Below are 16,665 nucleotides of genomic sequence, written 5' to 3'. Positions count from 1 at the left end.
TGCGTAAATAAGTAAACGTTACAATTATCTTTTAAAGTTAATTTTCTCTATCGAATAAAGCATATATGAAACAACTGAGGTAATTAGAATTGATGATGTTAGAACCCACTGATATGTCAGAATTAATTGTTATGTGCTGTTCTAGATTTACTATAAACGTTTGTTCCTGGTTTCCAGTTGTCAACATATTGTTTAAGGTGTAAAATTTAATTCTTTGCCAGATATTTTGTATAAAAATTTATACTTCTTGAAACAAGTAACAGACAACAGATATTTATATTTTCCTATTTGTAACTCGGATATGACAATCCGTCATCTAAGAAAATGATTACTAAACTTGGCTGGATTGTTTCTCCATTATAAGCAAGATTTACATTTTTGCCATGTTCTCAGAAATGAGCTAACCTTTCATAAAAGGGTAACGAGAATTAAAATTCTGCTGACTAAGGTTTTCTGAGACGAAACATTCTGTGCACGAAAATAACTTTTATTTAATTCTGGTGATTCAAAATTACGCTAAGATTGAGAAACATTGGTGCATTGGTCATATCTGAATTATCATTCACGGCAAACACTTGTCCCCCATCAACAAAATCAACAGTATTCATGTCATCGTTCGTGCAGTTAGCATATAAGTTTTTCTTCTTGAATCTTCCACTTACAACTGACTGAAAATGTTTGCCTCTATTTTCGTAATATTATATCAACAACTGTGATTTTAGAATTCATAAATCTTAATACCATACGATGAACCAACGTTTTGACTGCAGGGAATCTTTGCTCAAACCCGAGGAGATATTTATTAATATGAACCCCCATTCTAACATCGGTGCCAAAATGATGGTGTACTGTTCCTTACACTCCTACAGTAACATTCCCAGGGACCACCAGAGGGGAAGGTGAAACCGGGACGGACGTAAAAGTCACATGAGATGTGCGGTGTTGGAGGCTGCATGTCGTATAGAGGAGTTGTGTGATGTTTAAAAAAATCTTCATTCTGTCATGAGAGACCCTTGTAGGGTTGAACGAATGATGAGATGAACAAAATTCTCTGTCCACAATGAAGTATTCAAGAATAAGTATATACAGGTTACTAAATCTTACTTCATTGTAAAACACAGTACCACACTAACAAACTTCAGGATCAGGCAGCGTCTCTACACAACTATTCAAACTTACAAACCATATCATGGGAAATACAAATGAGTCAGCTTTACCTATGTATAATAATGTACTCTATCTTGCATCCAAATTTGGTGAATGCTTTATTGAAAAAATTCAGAAAATTGGAGACAATTTATGTTGTTCGAGCACGTCCCCTTCGATATAAGTAGTTCTTCGCGCTGACATTTAGTTCGGTGACATTCCTTTGGGAGTGTTTGAGCCAGTGTCACTTTCTAGGGTACGGTGGTGCGCCAACAAAGTCCTGCGAAAGAGACTCAATATCCACGAAAGTTATAAAACAATGTTTGGAGTGTGTTTTACCAATCATTACTGAAATTGTTAACAAACCTTTCTTGGAATCGAACGTCCTATTGGATTTCAAAACAGCTATAGTATGGTCATTGATTAAGCAACATGGACTTGAAAAGGATTAATAAAAAAAAAATACAGATCTGTATCAAACTTATCTAAATATTGGAAAAAGCAGTGGTAGCTCAACTTGAAGAACATCTGAACCCTCACGAGCTTCACGACCCTGTGTAATCTCCCTAGAGCAATTGTCACGCCACAGAAACGGCTCTATTACGGGTTCACCATGATATTACTTCTGCATTCGACGGGATTCATGTGTTGCATTCGTGATGCTTGATCTTTCTGTCGCATTCGACGTCATAGACCATAATATTCCGATCAGGCGTATGGAGTATGCTTTTGATATCGCAGGATCGACTCTTTAGGATCAAGTCGTATCTCTCTGGTCAAAGTCAACAAATTGATATTGGATCTACAGCATCCAAAGATTTCCTACTCCACTTTGGTGTTCCACAGGGTTTTGTAGCAGGACCTTGTTTATATTGCATGTTCACCAAACCAATAAGAGAACTTTGTCGGAGGCATAACATGTGTTATTATTGTTATGCGGACGACACTCGGGTGTATCTTATTATAAATCCGAACAACAGCTGAGACAACACTGTAGACAGACTTTCCTGACGGTGTCTTTCTGATATTGACAACTGGATGCAAAACACAATACATAAACTAAATCAGGGAAAGACAGAATTTATTATCTTGACACCATAACGTAAAGCTAGTTAATTTGACTATATCAAATCTTATGGACTGACCCTTAGATATGGGGTTCAGTGAGGTCAAAGTATTTTCTAAATATCGAAAAAAAACTAAAAATAATTTTTGAGCATTATTGAGCATCTTGCTGTGGCCTTCAATTCGACATTTAAATATATCGACGACGTTTTGTCTATTAAAAATGATAACTTTCATTCATATGTCGATTCGAAATAAAAGACACTACAGAGTCGTCCACGTCTGCTTCATACTTAGATATTTTATTGAAAGTAGACATTAACGGCAAACGGACAACTCAACTGTATGCCAAACTGGATTATTGTAGCTTTTCCATCGCCAACTTCCCATATTTATGTAGCAATATTCCATTATCGCCTGCATATGGTGTTTATATCTCTCAACTGATTCCATACGCAAGAGCTTGTTCTGCGTATAGTCAGTTTTTAAAATTGAGGCAATCTACTGAAAAACAAGTTGATGGTACAGGGGTTTCAACAGTCTCGATTGAAGACGGCATTTTGTAAATTGTATGGTCTTTATAACGATCTAGTTCCTCAATACAACCTATCATTGGGTCAAATCCTGTCTGATGTGTTTCATACCGATTGTTAGGCTGTTGTTTGCTAACTGATTTTGACTACGGATAACTTTGTTTACCTGATCAGGATATAGGGCTTACAGCGGGTGTGGCCGGTCGACAGGGAATGCTTATTCCTCCTAAGAACCTGATCCCACCTCTGGTGTATCCAGGGGTCCGTGTTTGCCCAACTATCTATTTCATATTGCTATTAGGAGTTATGAAATTGATCACTGTTCGTTATCTTCGCCTTTCATTGGAAAATTTCTTTGTTGTGACATTCTGCAACTGCTGGCGTTAGCAAAATGATCATTGATTACGTAATAAGGGCTTCCTTAAGAAATAATGTATGGAATACATGTATAACTTTAGACCATGGATGTAATATTAAATGTCAATAATGTTCTTAGATGGAAAGGATAGGCTAGGATGCGAACACTTTTTACAGTAAATTCAATCTGTTTAAAGAGGCATGGACACGATTTGAGCTGAAACTTTTCTAATTTTATTTTTTTATTTCTATTGTTTAGAATGCTTGACTATGGCATTTCTAATGATGAGGAAAAATTTTAATGTCAGTTGTCGAAGCATATGAACTATACTGAGCTCACAATTCTTTGTTATATAAACAAAGCTCGTGCCATGTTTTTGTTTACATCTGTTAGCTATTCTAGTAAAAGTTGGTTTAAAGCAGAATGTTCAATTTACAAGTTAATTCTAAACACAATTGAACAGTTTCTAGTGTTCAGCACAAATGATTTTGTTTTTCACATGCTAGCGCTATTTTATATTAAGCAATCTTATATTTAAACAAAAACATGGCACGAGCCTTGTTTACATGACAAAGCAATCTCACTTGTAACTCAGACATTGATGGTAAAATTTTGGTTGACCTTAGAAGTACCTTAGTTAAGCATTGTAAACAATAAGTGGAAAAATAGAAAGTTCAGCTCAATTGTGTCCACGCCTCTTAAATATTTCACCCGTCTTCCATCTTCCCATGTCAAGATGTGTTCACTGAACGTGGAGGCCGCCATTAATTCCCGTGTACCGGCTCGATGTCGCTTTCCGGTGTCTTTCGATATAAATGTTCGTGCACGCCGCTTCTATTTAACTCAATATTAACAATACTTATCGGAAATATAATTATACCGTTAAAGATTCTTCACTTGTAGTTTTCTAAAGAAATTTTCCTTTTACCATGTATCTCATTATATCTGACAAGTCTGGATTTACTTCATCTGCCATTTGGCCTACTGATGCTCAAGCGCGTGCCGTATTCAGGAATCAGACACCAAAGGAAGTTTTTTTTGATACCACATTGATAACCACGTGGTGCCTTGTAATCACTTCCTTAATCATATGCTAATGTCCATCCCATATTGGTCTCAATATATTTTCTTTACCCTGAAGTTCCTTTCATCTTAATCATTTTTAAAAAAAAAATTTACGTTTCTTGTAATAGGCTTTCCTTGTAGGTATTCTATTCAATATCTTATTTTGCAATAAAGAAACATCAATTGTTTAAAATACTTCTTTCCAAGCAGTGTAGACTGTGTAGACTGATTCTAAAAATCCATTTAAACACAGAGTAAAATTTCCTCTGCTTTATCTCGATTGACAAATATACTCCAAGTGACTTTACAAGTGAACAATGCATGTGTTCATTACGGTACTCTGTAAGTTGATAAATGATAAGAACTGGGCATGCAGCAGTATCGATACCTGGATTCTCCATATACTTACATTGTATATCAAAGTATGCCCATAACTGACTTGGACTTATCAAAACTTCCAATTTGTTCTGCATAATGATCAGTTTTGAAATTGAGGCAAGCTGCAAACAAATCAGTTGATATTATATGGGTTTCAACAGTTTCGTTTAAAGTCAATACCTTGCACATTTCATGGGCGTTATAATGATCTGATTTGCAAATACAACCTGTCACTAGGGGGAAATGTTACCTGTCGTGTTTCATGCAAATTTTTAGACCCTTCGGTACGTACTGATTAATCTGTTTACCCGATCAAGATGTAGATATTACGGTGGGTATGACCAGTCACCAAAGGTTACTCATTTCTCCTAGGCACGTGATCCAAAGTCTGGTATGTAGATCCAATGACAGTTTATATATGCAAATTAGATAAATATAGCGACCATATAATTTGCGAATTGCTGACTTTAAACGAACCTGTTGAAATCCCTGTAACATCAACTTATTTGTCAGTTTTCTGCCTTGATTTCAACATTGATCATATACAAACATGCTCTTTGTATCGAATCAGGTACACTTAAGAGATATGCACACAAACATTTATATAGGTGGATCCTTGTTAGTTCTACAGGTAACTCCAGTTGCTGATGTCTTTATTATTTGATAAAATTTACCTACTCCTCCAGTTGAAGAGAGTAGCTCTCCTACACACAAATGGTATAAATGAAAGGCAGATATGAAATATTTATCAGTTATTCTTTATTAAGTGAATATAACGAACAGTGATCAATTTCATACATCCCATAAATAAGTAAACACTTCCATGAATTGTCTTAAGATTTTAAATGTAAACACTTCATTGAATTGTCTTCAGATTTTAACTGACAGGGGATGTTTACTCCTCCTAGGCACCTAATCCCACCTCTGGTGTGTCCAGGGGTCCGTGTTTGCCCAACTATCTATTTTGAATTGCTTGTAGGAGTTGTGAGATTGATCACTGTCCGTTATCTTCACCTTTCATACTCACACCATATGTTATTACAATCATTAAATAATATAAATATTTGAGCAATCTAACATTTGTATTCAAGTGTATATATGTTATTCTATTAAGCGCGCTATTAACAGCATAAACTGAAGCTTTCGGTATCTGAAGACCCCAGTCTCCGAACCCTTCGTTTATATTTCTACCTACGTTCCAGGTGGGTTTTTTTTTTACCTAATTGTAACTGCTTAAAAATGTACTGCAATTACTTTGATGAACATTAAAAATCCCAGCATATGGATTAATTCTGATAGTTTGATTTATAATTCCACTTTTTCCACCATTTGATTATTTTCCCTACTACTCTTTACTTTAATTGGATACACTTTCTTACTAACAAAGCCAGCACAGACACTATGAATTCGTTATCTAGATATACCCAATAGATACATGTAACTCTCCATCTGACTCATGATATGTTAAAAAGTTTTTCTTACGTATATATGCATTGGTATTATATATCATCTCATGGTTTCTATGTCATTTTTTATTTCTTCCTCCTTTAAAATTTGCTCATCTTTATACTATATCATATTCATTAATTGATATGCACACACTTATGGCAGACGGGATGTTCCAAGTTCCATTCTCAAGCTTAAGACTATTTATAATAGGTAATTAATTTTCCTTAGCCATGCATTCGGTATTCGAAGTGAAAGTTACGAGTAATTTGGATAGAAACAGAGTCCGGTTTATTACCCATATAATTCAATTCAAACCTTCTGCGTACCCACTAATTATCTATATTGAAGTTACAGAAATACCCGCAAACATTTGAAAATAAAAATCCTTCCAAGCCCTAGTATAACCCACAAAAAATATAGAGGGTGTCGTTTCTTTTATAGGTCATAATTGTACTTTATGATAGCATATTCGTTTCAAACATACCCCTACCACAGTAATTCCTTAAGTCTGTTCTCTATTTTGTGCGATAATTTTTCATCCCGACAATTAATCAAATTCTTTCTATTTTAAATTTGATATTTCTCTCAATTCCGAATATTTTCGCTCTTACTTTTGGTCAACCATAAAACACTTAAGCATTAGTACATCTTTTCAATTATGGGTAAACCGCCTCTGGGGGTACTTCATCTCGTACTCATGTTAGATCTCGGGCCACCCGAGATCCAATTGAACGGAGAAAGGTTCAACTCTCATGATGTATAGTGTTATTTGAACTATATTCTACACTTACCTTAACTTCTACGAGGGTTAGTGGTTGTTAGGCTGTTTGTTATCTCCCGTAGTGTGATAGCAATATGGCAGTGGTGTGATGATTCTGCTCATATGTCAGGTTTCAAACTATGGATATGATTGGCAGGGGTGTTATAAGAACATTGAACTATTTACCCTATTAAAAAGGTACTCCACAGACGCCCTTAGTTACACGTCCGTGCGTTTGGTAATCTCTCCTATAGGATGACCTTAACCATTAGTGCGATGAATAAGAATTACGTCAACGACTTAGGGTGTCTTATACATTTCAAAATTTGTTGCACTTCACCTTATCACTTACAACTGTTGATGTCCCTATATGTATGAGGAATTCTCGAATGGGATGTTAAACAAGAAACACTCATATACAATGAAAAATGATATTTTTCATTATGAAATCTAAGTGTTGATGTAGATCTTTGAAGTGTAAATACAATTTTGATATGTAAACTTCTAAGTGCTATAACATGTAGCGGTCACCCAGTTAAGTGTTGATCACGCTCGCCGTTACTTAACTTTGCGTGATCAAGAAAGAGATAATCTATTACATCACTAGAAAAGCTAGCTTTCGAGCGAGGCAATATAAGTTTCGTCTATACTGTCTGCAACACTTCACCCCGCTCAGGGAAGCTTCGTACAGAAACTTAGCGTGAGGTAACTCAGAATGTTTGGCACCTCTTCACAAACTGCATCCACCCTTACCGACGACAACCTAACGTCGTCACAGTACGAAACCACTTCCGTACCCAGAGCTCCGAAGAGACTCTAACTGAAGTAGGTCCACCAAACATCAGAGTCACTGCGCTGTCACCATTTTGTAACAAGTAGCGGTCACTTATCTAAGGACTGATCACATCCGCCGTTTCTTAAAGTGCCCCGGAAGTCATGGGTGCAAAAATGGTAAATTGGTTCAGAAATACATTTGAAAATATAAGAATGAAAAATTATGATCGTGCGTGCATTCAATACCGAGATATTCCCCATCAAAGTTAGCTATTTTTGCACCTGCCCGAAACCAATCAGCTGAACTTCCGGTTTTACTATATTTAGCAATAATGACGTGTGACGTCACAACCCATCAGTCTCAAACAGGCCAGTATGGCAAATGCGAGCGATACCTCCGTTTCTGTGGACGAAATCGACCTCCACATATCATTTGCAGCGTCTTCCTTTTAGAATTATCGTAACGAGGACGTACAGGACATCGTCCCTTACCAATGACCTTACGAATAAGAGTCAGCTGCAATGGATTCCGATTATTTCGACGAGTTAAATGGGGGGAATGCTGAACGTGAACAACTTGAACTTTGCCTCGGAAGCACGGAATGGTAAGGCACCGTTAGACTGTTTGTTTATAAAATAAATTTTGGGAAATACGAAATTGATCAATCATTTTCAACTGTACATCATTCTTAATTACTTTAATGATAAAATTACAGATGTCTAATCACCATATTACGCCTGTCCGCGTCGTATTCACAGGAATCTGTCATTGTGTCTGTAATAACAATGTTAGTGGTCGCACTGGTGTGTACCATACCACCCCTTAGTAATTAGGGAGTGGTATGGTATATACCCTCAATTATCAATAGACCTACTATTATTACAGACACAATTATTTGTTCCTGTCGTGTATTTTCGCTCATTACTTCATTGGGAAATTGCTGAAAAATAACATTGATTTTTCTATCCTCTCATGTGACACCCCCTTTATACTGTTATATCTGTACTTACAATTTTTCTAAGAATTTTTAAAAATTATCATCTAGAGTAGAATTGTCTTATCTTTTCCCCATTATTGAGTTCTCTATTCTTTCACAAATTCACATGGTTTACAAATCATTTTAGGTGTCAATGTGGATTATATTCCCATATGTCAGCTGCCAATGAAAGTGTATGCTACACCGAATTGCCAAGGGTTGATGAGAAGAGGGGAGTCATTCAACAAGGAACTGGCCTGCTTTACTGAACGCCCTGGGTTTTCATCAGTGTGTTTAGATGTGCATGAGCTCGAGACGGCATAATACCAATACCCAGTATGGAGAAATGAGGGCAACAATTGAAGAGCAAGTCCATTTTTTTATTGATTTAATCAATACAAAATTCACATGACCATTGGGTCCGATTGCTAGTTTATCATTAGTGAATAATTCCAAACATTTCCCGGAATTACAGGCATAACAGATACATAACACACAGGCAATTTGTTTGATGGTGCAAAGGATACCTAGGGCACAGGTGCGAGTCCCTCTACCCTCATGTGTTGTGACGGAATTCCTTTGCCTCTGAGGAGTATCAAGGATTCAATGCACCTGAGTGATGGTATGATTTAGTTGAAGCAACTTTTTTAAAACAAATGTACGATTCATACATGATGCATACAAAAAAATTCAAGCACAATATTCTAACAGAAATGGCCCAAAAATAATACATCAATTTTCTAGAAAGCATCAGCTACACAAACAATATTTCAAATAAAATGTGTCCGCACCCAGGAACGGGACGAGGACCCTGCTTTCATGTTCCCATTTTTTAACTCTTACAACTATTATATATACTATAAAGCTAATACTACATATACTATGCTAATATTTCATTCTATAAATTATTTGCAAAAATACACTGTTGCATGCAAGACCAAACAGATTGTTACCCAACGGTCAGACCCTATATCATGGTTGTTCCCAGTCTTTTTTTATTTGTAAAAAATAACAAAATTTGTTTTCACAACCTACTACTCTATATGACTTTAGTTCAAATTTAAACAAAACCAAAGATAAAAGTGTTTCACAATGATTTAACATTTTTAAACAAGATTAAAATAGAGCACATCTGTATGACCAACATATTTTTTATCTGCTTTGCTAGAATGTCCAAATAGCTAGTATTACGTTTTGTTCACATTCACACGGATGTCTCCTTCCGACTGAACCTCGATGTAAAATGTAGCACTGCTTCTTCTTTATCAGGATGGAAAAATTCACTGCACAGTGGAGGTGGTTGAGCTGGCAATGAGCATGGTAATGGTTCTGATGACCCTTGAAAAACCAAATAAGTCTCCTTCATCAGGACTGATGGGCTGGAATAAATGGACACTATTTAAATTTTATGTATGCTTTATATCCTTATAAATAAATTGCTCTTTACTATATGTGTTGTATTTTGATAAATACATTTGTAATAAAAATTATCATTAACTTTGTGATTGCTGTTTTAAACTTGATTGAAAGAAAAGTGACAAATGCAAAAATAGTAAAAATGCCATGCCAATTAATTTTGATATGAATTATGATAGTGGATTATCTTTCGAAGTACATTCTTACTAATTGTTGGATCAACAGGCTTCCTACGAATACTTGAACTTCGGGAAGCTGATTTTAAATTGTTGGTCCCCCTCCTTCGTTATGTCATGCAACCTTGAGGAATTCTCATTAAAATGTAGAGCAGCAATCATCAACCTTTCCCAATAAAAAAGGATAAAATAATTGTTACTATAGTGCTTTATAATGTATTTACTGTAATTCTTTTATTATTTTGAAATAAAATGTCCCCATGTAAATATTGAAATAATTTGCAGTGGGGGGATCCTGATCATTCAGACGGGGGGGGGGGTATCCCGAAGGTCAGAACCCCCCCCCCCCCTTTCATCAGAAAATGTTGCTAAAAAACACCCACACATACAGATGGTGGAACCCCATTAACAATTAAAATTTAATAATGGTATAACCCCCCCTTTCCAAAATTCCTGGATCTGCCCATGGTTTCTGTAAATTAAATTAGTGAAGAGGGGTTTCCATCATATGCCATTTTTGGAAATAATTTAATTTAATTTTCATTAAGGTATAAATTCAAAAGATGTACATGTAGGAGTTATATCAGGGGTTACAGGCCACCCATTCTACACCCCTCAGCCTTCACTTGATTGATCAGAATTGGTATCTTTGCGATGTTAACATTTAATCGTGTTGGAAAAATAATATTGTCCACTAAAAGAGTAATAGAAGTCTATGTATATTTAAATTATGCAAAGTTCTTGATAACATTACTAAGATAGGTCAGTGGATCTATATGACAGAATATGTTTAAACGGCAATCTAATCCAGGGTCCTGATCAGATGGGGGCATGTTAGAAACTCGTCATATAGTACGTGTATTGTAACTTATCAAGTGAAAAAAGTTAATAAACGTCACAGACAACAATAAAAATTATCAACTTTCTTACCGATGGAATCTTCATAATAAAGTCACACACGACCTACCCTATTTTTCTCCAGCTTGACGGCAGCCTGGCGCTTGGGTTTAGGCTCGGGCGAAGAGAGGAGGGCAAGATTAAGGTCGTCCACTTTCCTCTTAGAATAAAGCGATAGAATCGCACCAGAGCAGAGGCGTTTTTTTCGCAGGAATTACAAATTCTCTCATCAGTGAAAACTGAGCCTGGAAACAGCCTGGAAATGAGCACTACAAACAACAGTATACTGGGACGATCCTGTCCAGTTTGCACGGGTCAGTCTCACAAATTGAGTCTATGCTGCTCTCTGTCGCTCGTCCTTCGGGAAAACATGGACGGAAACGGTGTCCGAGGGCCTGTTGTTGCTTCCCACAACTACATACATGCGTCCCTTACTCTTACTTGCCATTTCTCTTCGAATATTTTCTTCTTTTATACTCTCGTCTTGTTGTGAAGAAACCGCCAATGATGGGTTGTGACGTCAGATCCGGTATTACATTTTCAGTCTCGTTTTCGGTATCGTAAAGGTGAGAATTTACGAAGAAGGTTGTTAGAAAATTACTGAAATAATTTTACTATCGGTATTTGTTTTTAAAAATACATAAGATAAACCAAAATATATATTTGACTTCCGGGACACTTTAACTAGCTTGATCAATGGGGAAACTCTACTACATACCCAGAAAAGCTAGTTCTCAAGCGATACAGTATAAGTTCCCTCTATACTGTCCCCTACAGTACCTCAATTTTCAAATCTCGATTTCTGAAATCCATATAATAATACTAGCCCTAATGTTATAAAACAAGTCGATCTGCCATTTCACAGGTAACCTAAAAGGACTACATCGTTCTTTCATTCAATGACATTATACATAGCTCATACGTATTGGCTTTACTACAACAACCTGTACCAGGAGAATGCAATCCCCAAATATTTAGATTCTTTGACACTTTGAAGACCATTATCGTTATGATAAGAAATTCTCTTTCTCATTGAATCTTTTGAAAATGCTTAAAGCTTCGTGTTTCATTAATATTAAGATATCTGTTTCTTGTTTAATAGTTGTGTAAAATTCGTTAATGACATTTTTAAAGTCACCATAACTGTTTCACATGAATAAACAAAATGAAAATTTTCAAATGTTATTATAATTCGTATCTAAAGAAAGTGATAATATTTTTAAGCAAAACTTCCAAGCCACTTTGATATGGATACAAATTGGCGTACTATTATATCGCACTTGAACGTCTAACATAACGTTAAAGCTGACATGAATTAATAAATATAGTATAATTCTATATGTCCGCCATATTTCTTTGCCAATCCGCCATATTAGTTGGATATTCTATTGTTATATGTATCAGGGTTCGCATGGTATATAAGGGGACTAGTTTTGCTACGCTTCACTTCACATCAGTGTCTTCGATTTACCTGTGCGGGTAGCTTCGACAGGTAACACGTACATCTCCGATACTAATTTATAGGACATCAAGAAGAAATGAAATCACGTTTTGAAACACCATGCAGTGCTCAAAATTACAATAAACATATCGTACAGTAGTAAATCATTCTAAAAGCTTTGGATAAATAAATATAGAATGCCTTTTCTTTACGTGAATGTGGATACATTTGCAATAGATATGTCAAAACTATACAAAAACGCGGACAAATATTTTCATCTATTATCTAGATCTATTGATGAAATGGAATAAACAAAGGATATAAAATCTACACCATTCACACTTACTTCAAGGAAAATGCAAATACATAAATGTTACTGTACGTATAAAGAAGACATGGTCATGTATGTTCGTCATGAAAAAGCATCGAATGCGGATGACTATTTACCTGGGTCTACTCGTAATATATGTAAAGGACCGAAGATGTACGTGTACACTTGTCGAAAATACTCAAAGTAGTAGTAAAACTCCTTTTATTAGCATAATCCATGAAACAAAACGATACACTCCATTTGTATTCAAACAGTAAACAACATTGTCCATTGAACAAACTGTGCCACACTTCGCCCGTGCCGATCAGCTATCTTCAATCAGGGGAAGTATCAGAGTAGAATATTTACCCTGTATTGTGCATGAATCCTAATACCATATGAATTACTTGTCAGAGTATTGCAGATTTATAAATCAGGAAATCATTTAGATACATAAATTGTTTGTGCATAGATAATTTGCATATACAACACTGCACGAGTGTCTAGGATGAGAGAGAGAGAGGGGGAGAGAGGGGGGGAGAGGGAGATTGAGATTCAAACGATGATCTTGTAATAATCACGCTCTTATTAAGACAAATGCTATCGTTAATTCAATATAAGAGAACAGTAACTCAATATTGCTCTCATTAATTGCTAATACAGATTTATTTGATTCATTTAAAACACGCAATAATTAAAAGTTAACCATATCTTTAAATAATGTTATTTTCAATTACTTCATTTTATGCTAATTCGGCGCTCAATAGATCTTATATATCTATGCCATTTTGCTTTATTACATTCTGCGTTGAACTCGACGCAAATTGTAGTAATGCAAAATGTAATAATTGAGTTTATCATATGCGTAGTTATCAAACACATATTTTTTTTTTATTTAAACATATTTTATTGAGAAACTCAACAGGATTGGGCAACAGGCATAGCCTATGTAGGCCCTCTCCCAAATACCAAGGTCAAGTACAAAGGTACATAGAATCAAGGGAAGGGGACAAGAGTGTCTGTCCCCCACCTTTGATAACAATATCCATTTTTTTGGTTACCATAATTTTTTTTTGTTATTTTGTTTGTTTTTTTGATGTTTTCCGCCACACTCAACAATTTTTCAGTTATCTGGTGGTGCCCAGTTTTTGTTGGTGGAAGGAAGAACCCAGATACAATGTACCTGGGAAGAGACCACCGACCTTCCGAAAGTAAACTGGGAAACTTTCTCACTTACCGGCGCGAGCGGGTTTCGAACCCGCACCGACAGAAGTGAAAGGCCGTTATTTTGTAATACAAGGAAAAAATATATTGGGTGACAACCCACAACCCCCCAAACTTGACCCCAACTTGAAAGTTCTGATATAATAGTAAAAGACACACACCACCACCAATTAAAAACATGAAGATATTATGAGGCACTCATAGTAGAGGACTCTAACCACCACCATCCCACCCCCAACGATGGAAGAAAATGAAGTTTAGGGGGAAATTATTGAGGCAGTCAAAGTAAAAGACTCTTTTAACCCTTCACCGCGCATTAGGACTTTGAACATCGGATAAAACATCTTGGTTTGTTTGGATTTTTGTTTTATTTTATTGCTGTTTTCGTTCATCTTTTTTAATTATTATTTTGAATGGAAGAAATTTTGAAGAATCCAATTTTCCATTTTTTCCCTTCGTGTTGTACCCCCCCCCCCCCCCCCCCCTCCCCCAGAAAAATGACGACACATTTCTGGTTATTATATGTACATTTTGCTTTTCAACACATGCATGCATACTAATTTTATGGTGTAGAATTGCATCCTTTACCAAGTTTTCCTTCATTTACACAGTGTAAGGTAAGGTAAACCAAAATCACAAAAGAAAATGCATAAAAGCCAAGATAGTTTTAAGCGTAGGAACTTCATTCACGAATACATGAATACATGTATTCAGAAAAATCGCATGCATGCACTGCAGGACTATAGCATATGTGTGTTTTAACGTTTCTGTAACATGCCATAATGATTATTTTCATTTCGTAGATCTGGCGCAATGGATATATTCTGAAAATAGACATATCGCTGTACGTCGAAATTCCATATCCAAATGTTTTCGTTAGTATTCATAAATCAGTAGAATTCGTGTTGAGGTTTTATTTGATATGATACAGTGTCAATCTAGTGTAATGCATTAGTAGGATATGCAATAGGCAAGAGTATAAACATTTTCTAGTATCGATATCTATATGATCACGAAAAAACATTATATAATGTGTATCCCGATTCATATGCCGATTTAGATATCAATAAAAACAAAGCTGCATAGTTTGGGGGAGGGGGTCCTAATGCGTCTGATGAAATTAAAAGAAGGAACCCCACATTTGCATTCAAACTAGATGTACTTCAAAATGAATTCATTTCTGCTCTGATTGAAAGCATGTTTCTAAATTCGGGAACGAATCTTGCATACAAAATAATTAATAGGGGAACACATAAATTCGAGTTCCTTTGGAATTCAATGAAATGCAGATATGCACCTTTCTTTCAACACGAACTGATATGTTGTTTCAGACACGTATACAGGGTATTGGGGTGGGCAGGAAGGCTGGGCTGGTCTCCTCTCCCCACTTTTTTGACAATTTACTTTTTTCCGTTATTCTAACATACAAAGTCAATATTTTCTACATGCACAGTTTAAACTGATATATTTGTTTTTTAAATTTGTAATGAATTCAATTATAAGCATCAACTCCTATAAGCTTTTAATATATTGTCAATAACAATGTTTTAAATAGCTGGAATTTTTAATGCTTGTAAGCTTACCATTATATCAGTGATCAATTTTCTGTCCTTCTGTGAAATGATATATTGTACATCGAAGTAGGACTCTCTCTCTCTCTCTCTCTCTCTCTCTCTCTCTCTCTCGTTCATTCAAAGAATATGGACATACAGAGACCGTAAATAATTATGTGGTTCCCAAAGAAACAATAAAACTACATTTTCCTTTATACATTTCCTTTTATATGTGTCTTTGTGTAATCAACTGTTTTTTATGGATTGCAAATGTAATACCAGCATTTTTAAACAGATGTATATTTTCGATCATTATTCCCTTATTTGTATATCCAAATTTGTATATGATCATCGATAAATTTTTAATTGAGCACGTAATATATCCAACCAGATGCTCAGTGTATATGATTAGATTCCCGATTTCTATAAACTGCAAAACCTCGACAAGACAAGCATTCAATATAGGAAAAATTTTCGACTCTGACATCTCCCCTGATTGAAGACACCCTATTTGGCACGGGTGAAGTGGTATAATGGAATGACAACGTGTTGTAAAGTTCTAACGAGATACAAATGGAGTTTATCATTTTGTTTCGTGGATTTATCAGAATAAAGAGAATATAATATTTTCGGTAAGTGCACATCTCCGATACCTGTTGAATAGATGTCCGTATTTGATACGGGTTTTTTTTTACGACGAATATGTCATGTGCGTTACATATTATGCATATGATATGGCATGGACCTGTATTTTGCAAGAATTGATATAAATAATATATTTTATGCTCTTTGCTTTTTCCATTCTATCAGTATGTAATTGGCAAATGATTTCTCCGCATTTATTTCATAAGAAACTGCAAATACTTGCAAGTATGCAAGAAAAGCCTTTTTGTTTTGCATTTTTTTTTCTAAATTATCAAAACTTTCGGAATGTTGCATTGGTATACAATAAATATTTAGTAATTTTGAGCAAAGCATAATGTTTTAAAATGTGATTTTATTTGTTTCGCATTCCCTATATATTACTATCGGAGATGTGCACTGGTCGAGTCCACCTAGAAAAGTCACTCAGGTGTGACAATCACATTTGGGGTATATACGGGTAGAGTAAATTAGGCTACCTGAGAGAAATATGGCGGATAA

The 16,665-nt window shown here is 35.5% G+C and overlaps 1 long non-coding RNA gene across 1 annotated transcript; it reads right to left on the bottom strand.

Moving 5' to 3' along the window:
• Positions 1–6,091: 6,091 nt before the first annotated feature.
• On the bottom strand, positions 6,092–10,392 carry LOC130052571 (uncharacterized). The gene is made up of 2 exons (XR_008800916.1): positions 10,129–10,392; positions 6,092–9,884 (listed from the first exon to the last, which is right to left on the bottom strand). It is a non-coding gene; the product is annotated as an uncharacterized LOC130052571 (long non-coding RNA).
• Positions 10,393–16,665: the final 6,273 nt, after the last annotated feature.

The sequence above is a fragment of the Ostrea edulis genome, chromosome 3, assembly GCF_947568905.1.
Source record: "Ostrea edulis chromosome 3, xbOstEdul1.1, whole genome shotgun sequence".
NCBI lineage: Eukaryota > Metazoa > Mollusca > Bivalvia > Ostreida > Ostreidae > Ostrea > Ostrea edulis.
Note: the sequence above shows the minus strand (reverse complement) of the source record. Positions and strands in the feature narration are given on the sequence as shown.